Source organism: Eriocheir sinensis, chromosome 33 (assembly GCF_024679095.1).
Source record: "Eriocheir sinensis breed Jianghai 21 chromosome 33, ASM2467909v1, whole genome shotgun sequence".
Lineage (NCBI taxonomy): Eukaryota > Metazoa > Arthropoda > Malacostraca > Decapoda > Varunidae > Eriocheir > Eriocheir sinensis.
This window is the reverse complement of record NC_066541.1, coordinates 5,816,960-5,837,279: the sequence shown is the minus strand read 5'-3', so window position 1 is coordinate 5,837,279 and position 20,320 is coordinate 5,816,960. Positions and strand designations below refer to the sequence as shown.

At 43.4% G+C, this 20,320-nt stretch overlaps 1 protein-coding gene across 3 annotated transcripts in view; it reads left to right on the top strand.

Annotated features, from left to right (window-relative positions):
• Window positions 1–20,320, top strand: part of LOC127006616 (discoidin domain-containing receptor 2-like) — a 390,501-nt gene that overhangs the window by 174,534 nt on the left and 195,647 nt on the right. The window lies entirely within an intron of this gene.

Sequence of the window (20,320 nt, the reverse complement as noted above, 5' to 3'; positions counted from 1 at the left end):
CCTGATACCTTCCTCTTGAATGAGTTGTACCGTGACTTTAAGTACGTTTGGTTTTGAGTCCGAGGAACAACATGAATACGAAGATATGCTAATTTTCATCTCTTCAATATTTTCCTCTTATCTTTCTCATCTCTAGACCAGACCTTTACGTATCTTAACATTACCTACCCTTGCAGACTCTCTCAAGGAGCGTTTTGGTTGTACTACGACATTAAGTACGTTTGGTTTTGAGACCGAGGAACAACATGAATTCGAAGATATGCTAATTTTCATCTCTTCAATAATTTCCTCTTATCTTTCTTATCTCTAGACCAGAACTTTACGTATCTTAACATTACATACCCTTGCAGACTCTCTCGAGGAGCGTTTTGGTTGTACTACGACATTAAGTACGTTTGGTTTTGAGACCGAGGAACAACATGAATTCGAAGATATACTAATTTTCATCTCTTCAATATTTTCCTCTTATCTTTCTCATCTCTAGACCAGAACTTTACGTATCTTAACATTACATACCCTTGCAGACTCTCTCGAGGAGCCTCAAGCTATATTCTCAATCCTGAAAATGACATCTGGCCTGACATCTGGCGGGCAAAAGAACAAATGCGGAAAAAAAATTGTTGGGCTGGTAGAGAAAGTGGAGTCACGGATAAAACCAGCAAAAGAGCAAGGCTAAGAGGGGGAGATTGTGCTGGTAAGACTGACATTGGGCTGGAAAATATAGGGTTTTGGCTGGTTTGGGCTGGAGGGGAGGAGCGGGTTGCGGGAGAGTAAAGGGGGCGGCATTTTTCCCTCATCCTCCCGAATGTAAATAAAAAATGTTTGAGTGCGCTAGTTTACTGAGCGGATTTGGCCGCGGGAGAGGAGACTACCAGCTGTCCGGTGCCTGGAGGGAGGGAGGGAGGAAGAGAGGGGGAGAGGAGGGAAGGAGGGGGAGGAAGAGAGGAGAAGGGAGAGAGAGAGAGGGCGTGTGTGGGAGGAGAGGAAGTGAAAGGGAGTAGCAGAAGATGTATCCTGTGGTGGTATTGGGTACGACAGAGAGAGAGAGAGAGAGAGAGAGAGAGAGAGAGAGAGAGAGAGAGAGAGAGAGAGAGAGAGAGAGAGAGAGAGAGAGAGCTAATTCACGTTTATATTCATGCAGTAAATTACAGGGGAACTGAAATACTGCAAAAACAGATAAGGGAAAAACGTAGGAAAGAAAGAAACTACATCATTACTTCTTATCAGATTGTATTTACTTTTAATCTTTAGCTTTCAAGACGAAGGAGGAGGAGGAGGAGGAGGAGGATAAAAAAGAGGGGAAGAATGTACTTTGATATCTGAAAATTTTTACTTTGGAAGAAGAAAAGGAAGAAGAAAAAAGGAGAAAGAAGATGAGGAGGAGGAGAAGGAGGAGGAGGAGAAGGAGGAGGAGGAGGAGGAGGAGGGGGAGGAGGAGGAGGAGGAGAAGGAGGAGGAGGAGGAGGAGGATATGAAAGAGGAGGAGGATGTACTCTGATATCTGAAATTTTTTACCTTGGAAGAAGAAAAGAAAGAATAAAAAGGGAGGAAGAGGAGGAGGAGAAGGAGGAGGAGGGAACGAAGGATACTTTTTTTATTATACGAAAGTTTTCCCTTCAAGAGTCTCTCCTTAGGGAACGCGTGTATAGAATCAGATCCTAAGCGAGATGCAACAGAGAGGGATTCAGTCCTTCTATAGCTTGAAGGTAGAGAGGAAGGGGGGAGTGAGAGAGAGGGAGAGAGGGAGGAGGGGGGGTAAGGAGACAGAGATTAGGTAAAAGTAAATATGGGTAGGTAGGTAGATAGGTAGGGATAGGTAATGGAGGAATAAAAGAAGTAGAGAAAGGTAGAAATGGAAAGAGATAGGTATATAGTTTGGTAAGTAGGTAGGTAGGTAGGTAGGTAGGTAGGTAGGTAGATTAGGGAAAGTGAAAGTAAGAGGGACAGGGAAAGAGGAAAGGAAAGGGAAGAAGAAGAAATGGAGAAAAAGAAAAGAAAAAGGTAAAGCAAATGAAAATAGGCTTGCGAGAGAGAGAGAGAGAGAGAGAGAGAGAGAGACCTACATACATACATAGAGATAGACAGACAAAGATAATTAGTCAAATCATTGGTGGGGAAAGGGAGAGATAGGGATTTGGGGAGGAACAAAACGAGATAGGAGAGGAAGAGCGGAGACAAGGAGAGGGGAGAGGGAGGAAGAGAGAGAGAGAGGGAGAGGGGAGAGAAAGAGGGGAGAGGGAGAGGGGAGGGTGGTGTTCCTCGCCTCACCACCAGAGGGGAAAATTGAGTGTTTGCTTTTACTCTCCCTCCCTCTGTTTGAACGGTGGTGAGGGTGGTGCTGAGGTCAATGGCGGAGGCGGTAGTGGTGGTGGTGGTGGTGATTTCGTTGGTGGGTGTGGTGGTGATAACGGTAATGGTAAGGGGCAGTTATTTGGTCCCTCTTCGTGGTGATGATGATTGTGGTGGTGTTGATGGTGATTGTAGTGATGTTGAAGGGAGTTTTTTTGGTCCCTCTTGGTTGTGGTGATGATAGTTGTGGTAGTGGTGATTGTGGTGGTGTTGATGGTGATGTAGTGATGTTGAGGGGAGGTATTTGGTTCCTCTTGGTTGTGGTGATGATTGTAGTGGTGGTGGTGGTTGTGGTGATGTGGCTGTGTTGATGGTCAGGACTTTTTGTATATCTTTGGTGGTTGTAAGAGTGGTGAGGGGGTGCCAGTGGTGATGATAATGATGGCAGATAACTCTTTTATAATATTTCTGGTGATGAAAATTGTGATGGCGGCGCTAATAATGATGGTGATGGTGGTGGTGAGGGCATTTGCTAGATACATATTGATGATGATGGTGATGGCAATGGTGATAAGTTTTCCTGCCTTTAATAGTGGTGGTGATGGTGATGGAGGTGCAATTTGGTGGTGATGATAATTGTAGATGAATCCATGATCTCTGTTGTTGTTGGTGGTGTTGGTGTTGTCCTTGTTGTTGTTGTGGGTGGTGGTGGTGGTGGTGGTTGCGGCATTAAACACCCTTTGAAGTAATGGGGCTAATTATACCATCATGTTTGTGCAATTAACTTGATTGGTGGGCAAACATTTTTTTGTTTTGCACGGCCGGAGGAACACTATTTTTGCGGATTTTATAGACTGTCAAACGGCGACTTTATAAACTGTCGATTCGGAACTCTGTAAACTGTCAATTTGAGACTATAATAATAATAATAATAATAATAATAATAATAATAATAATAATAATAATAATAATAATAATAGAGACAGTCAGGATAAGGGTAAGAGAAAGAGAAAGAAAGATTAAAAGAAAAAGAGGAAATAGAGAAGAACATTAAAGAATAATGAGGGAAATTAAAGTAAATTGAAGAAATTAGGAAAAGCTGAAAGACATTAAAAGATATGAGATTAAAGAATGTTGAAAAGACAAAGAAAAACTAGAGAAAATATTAAAGAACTTCAAATGATAAAAATAGTGTTAGAAAGAGGTATGAATATAAAACAAGAATATGAAATAGAAATATAACAAGGTACAAAAAAGAAAATGAGAAAAGACGAGAGAAATATCTGGTCAGGGAAAAGATAACGATACGAGATAAGATAAAGATGAAAGAAAGAGAAAATCAGGGAAAAAGTAAAGAAAGAGAAAGAAAAAAATGCATAATAAAGTTAAAAAAAAGAAGAAAGGATCTGAAAACGGAAAAAAATAACGATATCAAATTAAGATAAAAAGGAAAGTAGAAAAAAAGCAGGGATAGAGTAAAGACAGACACAAATAAAAGCCGAGAAAGAGTAAAGACAAAAAACAAATAAAAGCCGGGAAAGAGTAAAAACAGAAATAAATAAATAAAAAGGTATAAGTGAAGGCGGAGTAAGGAAAAGATCAACACTCCAAACTTGCTAATTCAATGAAAAAAGTTTGTTCCATGTCATACTTTTATTCACGGTAAATTTTCGCTCCAGTTTGTATCTTCCTGCGCCAAGGGATTACGTCTCTCTCTCTCTCTCTCTCTCTCTCTCTCTCTTCATTTTTCATTTATTTATCTCACAAATATTCTTCCTTCCCTCTCTTTTCCCCTCTCACCCTCACTCTCCCTCCTTCTCCCTTCTGTTTTTCCCTCCTTTTCTCCCTCCTCCTACCTGTCTTCTCCTCCGTTGTTTTGCCCTTTTCTCCTTCTTCCTTTCCTTCGTTCCTCTTCCTTCGTCTTGTTTTTTCTCCATTTTCTCTTTTCCTTCTTCCCTCTGCTTCGCTTTCCTCTGTCTCCATTCTCTCTCCTTCCTTTTCTTCTTCCCTCTGTTACCTCCTCCTCCTCCTCCTCTCCTTTCTCTCCTCCTCCCCTTTCTCTCCTCCTCCCGTCTCTTCCCTCCCTCATCTCTGCTTCTCTTGAAATAATTTCCAAACTTTATTATTAGTCCTGAAGGAATGTACGTGTTGACCAGTGCTCGGTGTCTGTCTGTCTTTGTGTCTGTCTGTGTGTCTGTCTGTCTGGGAGGGAAGGAGGGACTGAGAGAGAAGGGAGAACGGAGCGAGGGAAGGAAGGATGAGAAGGAAGAAAGGAAAATGAAGAGGAAAGGAAGGGAGAAAAGAAGAAGGAATGAGAAAAGACGGAAGAAGGAAAGAAGGAGGAAATGAAGGGAGGAGAAATGGAGAGAGAGAGAGAGAGAGAGAGAGAGAGAGAGAGAGAGAGAGAGCTTTCCCAGCGGCGTCTTAAAATGCCCTGACCTTTCTGATCTTAAAATTGTTGATAGCGTCTCTCTCTCTCTCTCTCTCTCTTTCACACACACACACACACACACACACACACACAGAATAGAGACAAACTACCTTTTATAACCACTTCATAGCAACCAATAAATTGTCACCATTGTTGTTGACACTTCTGAGAGAGAGAGAGAGAGAGAGAGAGAGAGAGAGAGAGAGAGAGAGAGAGAGAGAGAGAGAGAGAGAGAGAGAGAGAGAGCTTTCATCCTGCTCTTGTTTATCTTTTCTAGTATTTTCCTTCCTGAATATTTTTTCTCCATTACCCTTTCCTTCCTTTTCTTTTCCCATCCCTCCTTTTGTTTATCTTTTTCTATTCTTTTCCCTCCTGAACCATTTTTTTACTCTTTTCGTTCCCTTTCCTTCCCTTTTCCTTCCCTTCTCTTCCCTTCCCTTCCTTGTCTTCTTTCCCTCAACTGGTCAATAGAATCTGGTCCGAACATTATTCTCTCTCTCTCTCTCTCTCTCTCCACCCCTGAGGAAGATTAATGCAGCACGACTGGACAGCACCACTAACCTCCTCCTCCTCCTCCTCCTCCTCCTCCTCCTCCTCCTTCTTCCTTCTTTCCATTTCAGACCTTGCTTAACATTCCTCTTTTTTAACTTCTTCCTGCATTTCCCTTTTCCTATTCCTCTTCCTTCTCTCCCCTCTTTCTCTTCACATTCCTTTCTTTCACCTTTCTACCTTCCCTTTTTCTTCCCTTTCCCTCTTTTCTCTCTTCTCTATATCACTTTTCCTCTCCTCCTCCTCTTCCATCCTCCTCCTCCTCCTCTTTCTCCTTCTCCTTTTCTCTCCTCCTCCCTCCTCTCTCTTCCCTATCTTTCCTCCTTTCTCGTTTCTATCTCCCCGTTATCTTCTTTTTTCTCCTCTCCCCCGATTTCCCTTTCCTCTCATCTCTCCCTACCTCTCTGTTCTCTTTCCCTTATCGCATTCCTCCTCCTCACCTTTCCTCTTATCCCTTCCATTCCCTCTTTTTTCCCTTTCCATATTTTTCCTCTTCCCCTTTTCTCCCTTCTCCCTTTTTTTTCCCCAAACACATTCCTATTCTTCCCCTTTTCGCTTCTTCTCTCCCTTTTTCTACTTTCCCTTTCACTGTTCCTCCTATTCCCTTCTTCTTCCCTTTCTCCACTTCCCTCCTATTCCCTCTTCCTCTTCTCTCCCTCTCTCTCCTCGTTCCCTCACCACATTCCTCCTCGTCCCTCGTTTCAAGGTCATTCCCCTCCCCACCGTTTCCTGTTATTGTGTTATTGTGAACATGTTTCGTCGCCTCGTTTCTGTAAAAAGAGTAAAAAAAAAAAAGGTCAAAAAGTGGGAATTTAATATATATAGGTTCTTTTTTTTTAAGCCTTTTTCCCTCCCGACAATATTGAGAGAAAATGCGAGTAGAAAGTGAGTGTTTGGTGTCGTGTTTGTTTTTTAGGGCCGTGTGTGTGTGTGTGTGTGTGTGTGTGTGTGTGTGTGTGTGTGTGTGTGTGTTTTGCTTGCTCGATTTTGGGCAATTCTGTCAGGTGATTAAAGCGCACACACACACACACACACACACACACACACACACACACATACTGAGAGAGAGAGAGAGAGAGAGAGAGAGAGAGAGAGAGAGAGAGAGAGAGACAGACAGATGTAATATAAAAATCCAATTCGAGCATCACTTTTCGGCCTGTCAATTAATCTGTCGCAAAACACCGAACCCGCGAGAGAGAGAGAGAGAGAGAGAGAGAGAGAGAGAGAGAGAGAGAGAGAGAGATATGCCGGAAGTCACGTGACATCTGGGGAAAGAAGTGGCAGCGAGGAATGTGATGCAGAGGAAGAAGAGGAGGAGGAGGAGGAGGAGGAGGCGGAGGAGGGGAGTGAATCTGTGTTTGTCCGTTTAGTTTTTGCGGTTTTGTGATTCCCCTCCTACGTCTTTCTTTTGTGTCTGGCTTTGGAGAGAGAGAGAGAGAGAGAGAGAGAGATGAGGGTAGAATAGAAGGGAAGGAACGAAAAGACTGGGAGAATTTGAGTGAAAGAATGAAAACTGTGAAAGAGAGAGAACGAATCGAAGAAGGAGAAGAATAGTGATTGGAAGAGGGAGAAGAGGAAAGAAAAGGAAGAGAATCAAAAGAAAGAAAAGATGGGACATAAAAGGAGGGTAATAAAGATAAAGGAAGGAAATAAGAGAAATAGATTAGATAAATAGATAAAAACGGATAGTTTAAAGGAAAAGAAAAGGGAAGGGAAAGAGAAAAAACGACTGGTAGGAAGAGAAGGAGGAAAGGAAGGAAGGAAAGAAGGAAGGAAGGGAAGGAAAGGAGTAAGGAAGGAAGGAAGAAAGATGGATCGATTGATAAATAGATAGAGTGATAGATAGACAGAAAGAAAGAGTAGAGGATAATCATATAAAGGAAGAGGAGAAAGGAAGGAAGAAAATAGAAAAAAATAATCAAACGGAGGAAGGGAATAAAAAGTTCTGGAAAAATTGAAAGAGGTAAAAGAAGAAGAAGGGAAGAGGAAGAAGGGGAAGAATGAGAGGAAGGGGCGAAAAGCTATTGGAAGCCTTTTGATGGGAAGTTTTGGCAGCTGAAAGGAAAAAATAAAGTGATGATGTTGGTAGGGGAGGGAAAGTGGGGGTAGAAGGAGACAAAGTAGATAACATAAGAACATAAGATAAGTAGATAAAGGAAGGAATGAGAGATGATGAGGTAGTGGTATTGGTGTTGATGGGTGTAAAGAGTAATGAAAGATAGGACGATGATAGTGATGTATGGATGAGAGAAGGGAGATAGAGGGATGCTGCGGATGGAAAATGAGAGGAGATGGTGGAGGTGTAAAGAGGAGGAGAAAGATAGGAGAGAAGAGGTAGATGGGTGATGAGCTAGAGGTGGTGGAGGTGGCGGTAAGGGGAGAGGAAAAAGGGGAGATGAAGGGATGCTGCGGGTGAAGAATGAGGAGATGGTGGAAGTGTTCAGAGGAGGGGAAAGATAGGGGAAAGGAGGTAGATGGGTGATGAGCTAAGGGTTGTGGAGGTGGAGGTAAGAGGAGAGGAAAGAGGGGAGGTAGTGGGATGTCGGTTGTCGGGTGTAAAAGAAGAGGGTATGCAAGGAGAGATGATGATGGTGAGTGGAGGGGAAAGGGAGATGGGCAGTAATGGGATGCTGGGGATGAGGGAAGAGGTGATGAAAGAGGTGGGGGTGATGAGGAGGAAGGGGAGGAGGGAAGGGAAGGAGGTGGGAGTGGTGAGGGGAGGAGAGAGGAAAGGGAATGAATGAGGGAGAGGGAGAGTAGGTTGGGATAGGGGTGGTGAACGGAGGGGAAAGGGAGATGGGCAGTAATGGGATGCTGAGGATGAGAGAAGAGGTGATGAAAGAGGTGGACAGGAGGGAAGAGAAGGTATGAGGGAGGGGAGGAGAGAGGAAAGAGAGGTATGAGGGAGAGGGAGAAGAGGTAGGGGTGATGAGGGGGAAGGGGAGAGGGAAGGGAAGGAGGTGGTAGGAAAAAGAGAGGGATGATGGAAGAGGAGGTCGTGGTGTTGAAAGGAAGAGGGGAGGGAAGGAATGACGGAGAGGTGGTGGTGTTGGTGGTGGTAAGGAGAGAGGAGGAGGGGAGGGGAGAGGGGGAGGGAAGGAAGGGAAGAGGGAATTATTTGAGGGGAGAATTATTTACCGCGGACACAAGTTTGGTTTCAGAAAAATTTGGAGAACATAGAAAACCGCTCTGTTCCCTTACCTTCCCTCCCTTCCCCTCCCTTCCCTTACCTTACCTTCCCTTCTCCTTCCCTCCCCATCATATTCTCTAAGGAGGAGGAGGAGGAGAAGGAGGATAGAAAATAGCGGTGAAAGAAGACAAAACTATTTCTATACTTTTAAATCAGACGAGGAAGAAGACGACGGCAAAGGAGGAGGAGGAGGAGGAGGAGGAGGAGGAGGAGGAGGAGAAGCGGGAGGCGGTTCCTGTGATTTGTATGACGTAAATCACTGTAAATATAAGATGTAAACACACACACACACACACACACACACACACACACACACACACACACACGCTATTCTTCCTTCCCTTCTCTTCCTCATGTTCTTCTTTTTCTTCTTCATTTTTTTTTACCTTCTTTCCTTTACTTTTTTTTTCGTTTCAACTTCATATTTCTTCGTATTTTGTTTTGTTTCTCTCTCTCTCTCTCTCTCTCTCTCTCTCTCTCTCTCTCATCAGTGTGTGCTTGAGATTGAAGTGGTCGGTGTTTTTTTGGGTGTTTGTTTTTGCGATCTTATTTAGTGTGTTTATTTTTGTCCTTTTTGTGTCCCTTTCAATGCATTCCAAATTAAGCAGCCGCGTTTCTCTTTCTTTCACTCTACCTATCTACCTGTCCATCTCTTCTCTATCGTATCTATTTATTTGTTGTTTTTTTTTGTTTGTTTTTTGTTGGTCCAGTTCATCATCATTATCATTCGTTTCTTGATATGCTTCTTTGTTTCAATCTTATTCTTTCTTGTTCTATTTACCTTCATCATTACTTTTTCTCATTTTTCCCTTTCTCCGCTTCTTGTTCTTGTTCTTCTACTTCGTTTCTTTCTACTTCTTCTTCTTCTACTTGTTCCTATTCTTGTTCTTGTTCTTGTTCTTGTTCTTCTTCTTGTTCTTCTTCTTCTTCTGCTTCTTCTTCTTCTTTTTGTCCCTTTTCTTGTGTTCTTCTTCTTCTTCTTCTCTTTCTTCTTCTTCTTCTTCTTGTCCCTATTCTTGTGTTTCCTCTTCTTCTTCCCCTGTATGCGATAATCCGGCCCGCCTCGTCTTTGGGAATTTCGCCGATGAAAACTGGTTCGTCTTAATTATAGTTCGGCGTCCATTCTGCTTCCTTGTGGCTGGTGGGAACTTTGCGGCACCACCCTGGCTGGCACTCCTCCTCCTCTTCTTTCCCCTCCTCCTCTGTCTTCTCTTCCTTCTCGTCCTTTTCCTCCCTTTTCTTCTTTGGTGGAACTTTGCAGCAGAATCTGGCTCATCCTTCTTTCTTCTCCTTTTCCTTCTCCTCATCTTTCTCCTCTTTCTCTTTTTCCTTCTTCTCCTCCTCTTTGTATTTCTCCTTTTTTCTCAGTCTCTTTCTCGTCCTTCATTTTTCCTTTGATAGAAATTTGAATCATATAATTTGTCCCTATTTTTTCTTCTCCTTTCTCTTACTCTCCTCCATATCTTCTTCCTCCTCCTCCTCTTTCTCTTTTCCTTCTTCTCCTCCTCTTTGTATTTCTCCTTTTTTCTCAGTCTTTTTCTCGTCCTTCATTTTTCCTTTGATAGAAATTTGAACCATATAATTTGTCCCATGTTTTTTTCTTCTCTCCCTCCTCCTCCTCCTCCTCCTCCTCCTCCTCCTCCTCCTCCTCCTCCCTGTGTCAATCAGTGGTAATTAGCTAAAGGTGTTTATCTTTACTCTGCCGTACCTTTCCTAACCCTGGTGTACTTTCCCTTACTTTGCCTTAATTATCTCCAGAGTCAGGTATAATTCCTTGCCTCACGGTTAATTGGCTTCAGGTGTGTACATTTCTCTCTCTCTCTCTCTCTCTCTCTCTCTCTCTCTCTCTCTCTCTCTCTCTCTCTCTCTCTCTCTCTCTATCTATCTATCTATCTATCTATCTATCTATATATCTCTCTCTGTTTTTATCTGTGTATCTATCAATCTGTATTTATTTATCAGTCTGTCGCTACATCTATTTTTCTAACCTAACGCCTATACTTTCATTAATCTCCAGTTATCTCACTTTCTCCTCTCTTCCATCCATCTCCACTTCTCCAGCCACTCTCCTCCCTTCCTTTTGTCGTTCTCCTCCACTTTTTCCCTTCGCTTCACCTCTCCTTCCTCTCCCTTCCCTTCCCTCCCCATACCTACCTTTCATCTTGCTTCTCTTCTCTTTTCTTTCCTTCCTCCCTCCTCACACCTTCCCTCATCCTCCCTTCTCTTTATCTACCTTCCTCCCATCTCCCCTCCGCACACCAACGAGGCTAATACGTCAAGTTAGGGAGCGCTGCACAAACTTTATTAATATGCTACCTGTAGTTATGGAGGCGGCGGAGAGATACACGCACACCAATACCTGACTTTCTACCTGACTTTCTGCCTGTCTCACTACCTACCTGCCGACCTACCTGTCTGTATGGCTGCCTCTCTATCTACCTACCTGCCTACCTACCTGCCCACCTACCTGTCTGTATGGCTGCCTCTCTATCTACCTACCTGCCTACCTACCTACCTGCTTACCTCCCTACCTACCTACCTACCGGCTTTCCTGTCTGTTGGTAATCGTATTATATTTACATCCGTACATATATAACTGCATACATACATACATACATACATACATACATACATACATATATACATACATACTGTACATACACATATGCACACGCAAATAAATAGATGAAAGTTTAATACACAGATTCACAGAAAAGGGAGATGAATTAATTAGGACTAACACAAGATCCGTAGAGAGAGAGAGAGAGTTTTATTCCTTCGTGTGTGTGTGTGTGTGTGTGTGTGTGTGTGTGTGTGTGTGTGTGTGTGTTGCCTTTCTTTTATCTCCTCCCACATTTCATCATTAGCACGAGAGAGAGAGAGAGAGAGAGAGAGAGAGAGAGAGAGAGAGAGAGAGAACGTCTAATACATTCAGACACATAGACAAACACACACACAACCATAAATCAAAGAAACGCGGCGCAAGGCAGACAGGCACAAAGGCATGAAAAGACCGTGAAGCAATCCTTGCCGTCTGTCTGTCTACCTGTAAACGTGCCTGTCTCTTTTGCGCCTGTCTGTCTGTTCCGCCTCTCTGTGCCAACTTGTGTCTGTTTACCCTGCTTTGCCTCTTCTATTCATTTCCCCGTGAGAGAGAGAGAGAGAGAGAGAGAGAGAGAGAGAGAGAGAGAGAGAATCTGTTGTATTTACCGCGTATTTTTCCATTCTTCTCTCCCGTAATTCATGTCAAGCAAGATAAAAGCATTTTGCGAGCAGGTGTGAAATAATGGGTCAGGTATAAGAGGCAGGTGTGGGAGGCGTGTCTAAAGTTACAGGTGTAAATTGAGATTATTGATATATTGTGCTTGCTGATTTGTTTTTTTTTTCTTTATACATTCCTCTCTTCCATTCACGTTAATTGCGGTGACAACCTCTATTTATCTTCATCATCATCTTCGTGTTCTTCTGCTTATTTTTTTCTTCTCCTTTCTTCCTTTCTTGTTTGTTTCCTTCTTTCCTTCCTGCCTGCCTTCCTTCCTTCCTTCATTCATTCATTCATTCATTCATTCATTCATCCCTCCCTCCCTCCCTCCCATCCTCGTCCTTGTCCTCCTCCTCCTCCTCCTCCTCCTCCTCCTCCTCCTCCTCCATTTTTTTTACAGTAAAGGATGTAGTGCAATGCAAAAAAAAAAAAGATAAAAAGATAGAAGAACGAGAGAAGAGAGAACGAAAGAGAGGAGAAAGAAAGAGAACAAAAGGTTAAAAAGGGTAGTGGGTCAGGTGTAGGCGGCAGGTGTGAGGGTCATATCTCAGGTGTCAGTTCAGGTGTAAAAATAGCAGATAATGATGCACTCTTTTGTTGTGCTCCTATTCCGATTCCTATTCTTGTCAGTGATGATTTTTTTTCTCTATCCCATCCTAGAGAATAGAAACAGTGCAGAGGACAGTGGATTAGTTTGGCAGGGTGTGTAAGAGGAGAAAGCTGAAAGTGAATGGTGGAAAGAGTAAGGTTATGGTATTTGAGAGGGTAAGAGAGCAGACCATTAGTTTTACAAAGCCGTACAGATTTAGAGCAGAGAGCACAACGAAATGTGGGATAAGGCTGGGGGAAGAGAGAATGGAGGAGGTGACTGAGTTTAAACATTTAAGGACAGTGTTATGTAAGCATGGAATTATGGAAGGTGAGGTGAGGGAAAGAGCAGTGAAGGGAAGACAGGTAGGAGGTGCTTTGGAGAGAGTTATGAGAGGAAGAAGTGTGAGCATGGAGGTAAAGAGGGGAATGAGGAACTCTATTATCCTGCCAGCTCTGTCGTATGCTTCAGAGACGTGGACATGGAGAATACGTGCGGTGGAAATGTTATAGAAGAGGTGCATGTGGTGTGTCAGAATGGGATGGAGAAAGTAATGAAAGCGTGTATGAGAGGTTTGGTATGGGTGTGGAAATGTTATAAAAGAGGTGCATGTTGTGTTTCAGGATGGGATGGAGAAAGTAATGTGTGTGATAGCGAAAGGAGTGGATTGTGGAGTGGTCAGATGGGTGAAGCGCGGTACGCAGAGATGGTTTGGACAGGTGATGAAAGTGAAGGAGAATGAATTTGTGAAGAATGTGTGAGAAAGGATTGAGGGAGGGGGTGTCAGGGGAAGACCATGTGCACCTGTGAAGTGGATCAATAGGGTGATTGAGTACTGGAGCGAGAGAGTTGGAAGTAGTAGGATTGAGTGTGCAGAGAGGGAGTGCCAGAACAGGGAGAGATGGAGACACTTCTGCCGCGGCCACCCCCTAGAGGGAAGTTCGCTTGAGAGAGCAGGGCGTCGGAGACATAGATATAGAGAGATGGATTAATATTCTCATTTATGTTCTTATTTGTATTCCTGTTCCTGTCGGAGGTGTTTGTTTCATATTCCTATCTCTATTTTTCCCATAATTAAATTTCTATTCAAGTCAGTAGTGATTGTTCCCTATTCCTATTCCTATTTCTATTTCTATTCATATTCCTCTTTCTGTTCCTGCCTGCCGTGATTGCTTGAAGTTCAGGTGAAAGAGTTTTGGCAGGTGTAATAGATGAGGTGCAGCAAGCAGGTGAAAAGGTTAAATCGGAGTCTTCAATGTGAATGTAGGCTCAGAATGGCAGGTGTAAGAGGGGGAGATAAAAACAGACAAACCGATAGACAGATAAACAGACACAGACAGGCAAACAGATAGACAGACAGACAGATAGACATGGACAGAACAGACAGAGATAGAAAAAACACAGACAGACAGACAGGACAAACAGAAGGACAGACAGAAAAGCACCGATAGATAGATAGAAAGACACGGACAGAAAGAGAGAGTGAAGGTGGAGAAGGAAATGATAAAGGATCAGGTAGGGAGGTCAGGTATAAGATCAGGAGGACCAGGTGCATCGGGGGTGGGTGAGAGAGGAAAGAGAGAGGGAGAGAGGAGAGAGGGGGAGGGAAGAGGGGGGTGCGTAGGCGTTAAGAGGAGGCAAAAGTGTGTGGCTGAAGACTTTGATGTATTTTAGGTGGAAAGTTTAACCGCTTCTCAGGCGTAATCTAGAAGGAGGAGGAGGAGGAGGAGGAGGAGAAAGGAAGGAAGGAAGAAGCAGTTGCAGGCGAGGAGGAATATGAAGATGGAGAGCAAGAAACAATAGAACAATAAGAACGAGAACAGCAAGCAATATCAACAAAAGGATGAAGAAAAGGTGGAGGAGGAAGAGAAGAAGGAGGAAGGAAGGAAGGAAGGAAGGAGCGATGAGAGAAAGAAAGGAATTAAGGGAGAAAGAAACTGTAGAAGACGAAGGAAATAAAGATGAAGAATATGAAGAAACCGAAGAAGAAGATCAACAACAAAAAACAATTGCAAGGGAAGGAGGAGGAAAAGGAAGAAAGGAAGGAAGGAAGGAAGTAAGGAAAGAAGCAGCAGAACAAGATGAAGATGGAGAAAAAGAAATATAAAACACAACAAGAATAACAAAAACAACAGAAGGGAAGAAGGAGGAAGAGGAGAGGAGGAGCAGGAAAAAAGACGAAAAAATAAAAGACGAAAATAAAACTGAAAAACAGAAAAAAAACAAGAAAAATAACATGGACAACAACACCTACTACTACAACGGCAACAACAGGAAGAGGAAGAAAATAACAGAGGAGGAGGAGGAGGAGAAAGTAAAAGTAAAGGAGGAGGAGGAGGAAGAGGAAGAGGGAGAGGATAAAGAAGAGGAGCCGTAGTTGCAGACAGGCACTTTAGTCTTGCATAATTTAATTTCTCTTATTAATTACCGCCGCGCCAGGTTAATGAAGACGCCGCGCAGGTGAGAGAGAGAGAGAGAGAGAGTTATTTACTGGACTCTACAGGAAGATGAAAAGGGAATACAGAATGAGGGAGAGAAAAAAAAGAGTAAAGGAGACAAATATGGAACCGAGGAAGACGAAGGAGGAGGAGGAAGAAGAAGCGGAAAATGAGGAGGAGGAGGAGGAAGAAGAAGCGGAAAATGAGGATGATGATGATGATGATGATGAGGAGGAGGAGGAGGAGGAGGAGGAGGAGGAGGAGGAGGAGGAGCAAATACGAGAAAGCGAGAAAAAAAAATATAAAAGAAAAAAAATATGAGAATGAGAAATAGGATGAGGAGCAGGAAAGAGAACAGGGGAGGAGGAGGAGGAGGAAAAAAAAAGATGAAGTCGAAAAGGATGAGGCAGAAGAGAGAATAAGAAGGAGGAAAAGGGAAATTGATAAGATAAAGAAGAAAAGGATGAAGAGGAAGAGGCAGAGACGAGGAGAAGGAGGAGGAGGAGGAGGAGGAGGAGGAGGAGGAGGAGGAGGAGGAGCGGCGGCGGAGGAGGAGGAGGAGGAGGAGGAGGAGCGGCGGAGGATCAAAGGAGGTGGTGATTGAGTCGTTGTTTTCTTGAATGAAGTGACCATTAGCAGAGAGAGAGAGAGGCACGAGATGTTATGTAATATAAGATCTCTCTCTCTCTCTCTCAGAAAACAATTTTTTAAAAGCCATTCACCGCAAACTTACCATAATATATACTGGAAGAGGAGGAGGAGGAGGAGTAGGAGGAGGAGGAGGAGTAGGAGGAGGAAGAAGTAGGGTAATTGAAGTTAAGGTCATTTTTGGAAGTGGCACTCTGACCTCCTCCTCTCCTCCTCCTCCTCCTCCTCCTCCTCTTCTTTCTGTCTCTTTCAAGGTGTTGGTGGTGTAGGTGGTGATGTTGGTGGAGTGAGTGTAAGAAATGGGACACACACACACACACACACACACACACACACACACACACACACACACACACACACACACTTTTATAATTACGTTTAGGAGTGTGCGTGCGTGTGTGTGTGTGTAAGGAAGAAGTTGAGTTAAGAAGTAAAGAGGAAAAGAAAAGGAATGAGTGAAGGAAGACGGAAATAAGAGGAAAAGTTTAAATGGAAGAAATAACTGAAATGAAAAAAAAAAATGCAAGGAGAATATAATAGAAGAAAGTGATGCGTAGGAGTGGAAGATAAGAAGGAGAGAAGAATAAGTAAGAAGAGGAGAAAGAGTGACGGTAAAAGGAAAGAGAAAAGAGGAAATTAGAGTACAAAGTAAAACTACCTGGTCGCTAACTCTAATTGAATGTCAAGATTAGCAACTCCCAAAACTCTTCCTCCTCCTCCTCCTCCTCCCCTCCTCCTCCTCTTCCTCTTACTCCTACTTCTGTTCCACTTATTCTTCCTAATTCTCCTTTTTTTTCTTCTCTATCCATTTTAAACAAAGATCAGTGTGAGAGAGAGAGAGAGAGTTGATGTTAACAGGTGTCATTTCAAAGATACGTTGTTAATTAGTCGTTTACCTGCGTGTTACCTGCAAATTTATCTTCATGTCGATATAAGAATTAGAGACCTACTACTACTACTACTACTACTACTACTACTACTACTACTACTACTACTACTACTACTACTACGTACTACAAGAACAATTATAACAGGAATACATAAGGAGGCGTGTACAGATCTATAGTGCAACCCGTAGCATACTAGCGGAAAGTACAGCCAAGGTAAAGAGTACAACTAAATTTCTTGTTCCTGACTAAATCATCTTGCTCTCCGGTATTAATAACCAGCGCGTGTTGCTAGTATGCCGAAGCTCATCCGCGTCGTGTCATGCAGCGCTTGGAAACCACTCGCTCAGTAGGTCAGTATCGTAGGCAGCGGGGAGGACAGGTGTCGCGTGTGTTACCTGGTTTAGCTTATGCCGTCCCCTGGTTTGGTATTTGTTTAAAGGTGAGGTGGTGTAGTATTTTTTTCTTGTTTTTGTTTTTTTACGTTTCTCCCCTCTCTCCTTCTCTGTTTCGCTCTCTTACCCTTCCTTTACTTCCTTTACCTAACTCGCTTTCCTGTTGTTTCTTACGCTCTTTTTTTTTGTTTGTTTTTCGTTTTTCGCCTTTTTCGTGTTTTTGTTTTCTTAATGTTTCTGCCCTCTCTCCTTCTCTGCTTCGCTCTCTTACCCTTCCTTTGCTTCCTTTAACTAACTCGCTTTCCTCTTGTTTCTTACGCTCTTTCGTTTTTTTTTTTTTTCTTCATTTTTCGCCTTTTTCGTGTTTTTTTTTTTTAATGTTTCTCCCCTCTCTCCTTCTCTGTTTCGCTCTCTTACCCTTCCTTTGCTTCCTTTAACTAACTCGCTTTTCTCTTGTTGCTTACGCTCTTTCGTTTTTTTTTCTTCATTTTTCGCCTTTTTCGTGTTTTTTGTTTTTGTTTTCTTAATGTTTCTCCCCTCTCTCCTTCTCTGTTTCGCTCTCTTACCCTTCCTTTGCTTCCTTTACCTAACTTGCTTTTCTCTTGTTTCTTACGCTCTTTTGTTTTTGTCTTTTTAATTTTTCGCCTTTTTTTTTTTTTTTTTTTACGTTTCTCCCCTCTCTCCTTCTCTGTATCGTTCTCTTACCCTTCCTTTGCTTCCTTAACCTAACTCGCTTTTCTCTTGTTTCTAACGCTCTTTTTTTTTTTCGCCTTTTTCGTGTTTTTCGTCTTGACCGCTCCCTTCCCCTTCTCACGCTTACTAAAACCTCCGTTCCTTTTATTTGCTCTCCCTTTTTTTTTAACTTCCTCTCCCTCTCTTCCTCTCATTTATCTTTCCTTGCTACACCGCCTTTTTTTTTTACCTTCCTCTTTGTTTGCCTTGATCTCTCTCCCTTCCTTTATTCATCTTTCCTCCACCCCCTTGATCTCTCTCCCTTCCTTTATTCATCTTTCCTCCACCCCCCTTGATCTCTCTCCCTTCCTTTATTCATCTTTCCTCCACCCCCCTTGATCTCTCTCCCTTCCTTTATTCATCTTTTCTCCACCCCCCTTGATCTCTCTCCCTTCCTTTATTCATCTTTCCTCCACCCCCCTTGATCTCTCTCCCTTCCTTTATTCATCTTTTCTCCACCCTCCCTTCATCTCATTTACCCCCCCCCCCTGTTTACCTTTACTTATCATCCCTTTCTCCTTCTCTCCTTTATCCTTCATTTTCCTCCTTTACTTAACTGACTTTCCTCTTTGTCTCTTATCCACCCTTCCTCTTTCATTTGTTTTAACTTCTTGTCCTTCCCTTACATACCTTTCCTGACCCTCCCTTCCTCATATTTACTCTCCCTTCTTCCCCTTGCTAATCTTAACCTTTTCCCCTACCCTCCTCTTCTCTTTGATCTGGTTTAACCCTTCTCCCTTCCTCCCTTTGTCCACTTTATTTTTTTTCTCCCTGAACCCTCTCTTCCGCCTCCATTTACTCTCCCTTTCCTTTATTTACTTTTCTTCTTTTGCCTTCCTAAACTCTTTCCCCTTTTCTCTCTTCCCTTCCTTTACTCTCTTACCTCTCTTTCCGTCTCTTGTTTACTCTCCCTTTCCTTTATTTACTTTTCTTCTTTTGCCTTCCTAAACTTTTTCCCTTTTTCTCTCTTCCCTTCCTTTACTCTCTTACCTCTCTTTCCGTCTCTTATTTACTCTACCTTTCCTCCCTTACGTTGTTTTCATGCTTTTTTCTTTCTTCCTTTTCACGTTTTTTTCTTTTCTTTTACTTTCCCTCCCTTACCCACTCCTCTTCCATAACCTCCTCTACCTTACTCACCCCCCTCTCATTTCTTCCTCCTCTCCTTCCTTTACCTAACTTTTCTCTCGATTATCTTATTCAACCCTTTCTCCCTTTCTCTTTTCTATTCATCTCCCTTACCCTCATTCCTCCCTTCTTTACATCCCTCCACTCTTTCCTTCTCTTCTTTACCCTTCCTTCCTCCTTCAGTTTTCTTTTCTCTCCTATCTTTCCTACCTCCTCCCCTCTCCCCTCCACACACTACCCCTCCTCCTCCTCCTCTTCCTTACCCTTCCCTTTTAACACACCCATATCGTCCTTTACATACCCCCCCCCCCCTTCTTACCCACCCGTCCTCTCCCCCCTCCTCCCCTCCCCCCTTCACCCACTGCCCATATCGTTCCTCACATAACTCCCCCCTCCCCTTCTCTCTTCCTCCTCGCTTCCTCCCTTCGTCCACCTTCCCCCTCTTACCTCCCCCTCCTCCCCTTCTCTCCACCCAACCTCGTTCCTTATAAACCCCACCCCCCTCTTTCCTCTCTCTCGCTTTCTCCCTTTGTCCACCTTCCCGCCTCCTCCTCCTCCTTCCCCTCCTCCTCCTCACCCCCTCCTCCTCCTCCCCCCTTCCTTACTCTCGCTTCCTCCCTTCGCCCACCCCGCACCTACCCTTCTTCTTCCCCACCTCCTCCTCCCTGCTTCCTCTTCCTCCCTTCGTCCACCCCTCCCCCCCTCCTCCCCCTCCCCCCACTGTCCATATAAACTCTTGGATCATGTTGACATTTGGATGCTGCCTTCCTTGTCAACAGGCTGTTAGTGCCCTCCGGCCCCGCCCTTCCCTTCCCTTCCCTTCACTTCCCTTCACTTCACTTCTCTTCCCTTCCCTTTCCTTTCCTTCCCTTCCCTTCCCTTTCCTTCCCTTCCCTTCCCTTCCCCTCACTTCCCTTCACTTCACTTCACTTCTCTTCCCTTCCCTTTCCTTCCCTTCCCTTCACTTAACTTCTCTTCCCTTCCCTTTCCTTCCCTTCCCTTCCCTTCCCCTCACTTCCCTTCACTTCACTTCACTTCTCTTCCCTTCCCTTTCCTTCCCTTCCCTTCCCTTTCCATCACTTCACCTCACTTCACTTCACTTCTCTTCCCTTCCCTTTCCTTCCCTTCACTTCACTTCACTTCACTTCACTTCACTTCACTTCTCTTTTCTTCTTTTCTCTTATCTTCTCTTCTCTTTCCTTTCCTTCGCGTTCCTTCACTTCCCTCACTTTTCGTTTTTCCTTCCCTTTTCTTCTCTTTCCTTTCCTTACCTTTTCCCTTATTTGTCTTTTCTTACCTTATCGTTCCTTCCTTTCCCCTCCTTTCACTTTACTTCATTTTCCTTTCCTGCTTTTTCCTTCACTCCACCTCCCATTTCATTTTTTTCTCTTCTCCTTTCTTCCCTTTATATTTCTTTTGCTTCGTTTTCTTTTGCTTTATATTATTTTTATATGCATCCTTTCTCTTTTTTTCTTCTTTCTTTTCCCATTCCTTTCCTTCCCTTTCTTGCCTTTTCCTTTCCTTCTTTTTCTTTCATTCCTTCATTTCCTTCCATTGTTTTTTCCCTCGCTTCTCTTATCTTTGTGTTCCTTCCTTCCCTTTCCTTTCTTCCTTTTTTCTTACCTTTCTTTTCTTCTTGTTCTTTTCTCTTCCTTCCCTTTCCTTCCTTGCCTTTCTCTCTTCCCTTTTCGTTCCTTTATTTACTTTTTACTTCTTTTTATTCCCTTCCTCTCCTTCCCTTCCTTTCCGTTCCTTTCACGTTCCTTCCCTTTCTCTTTCCTTTCC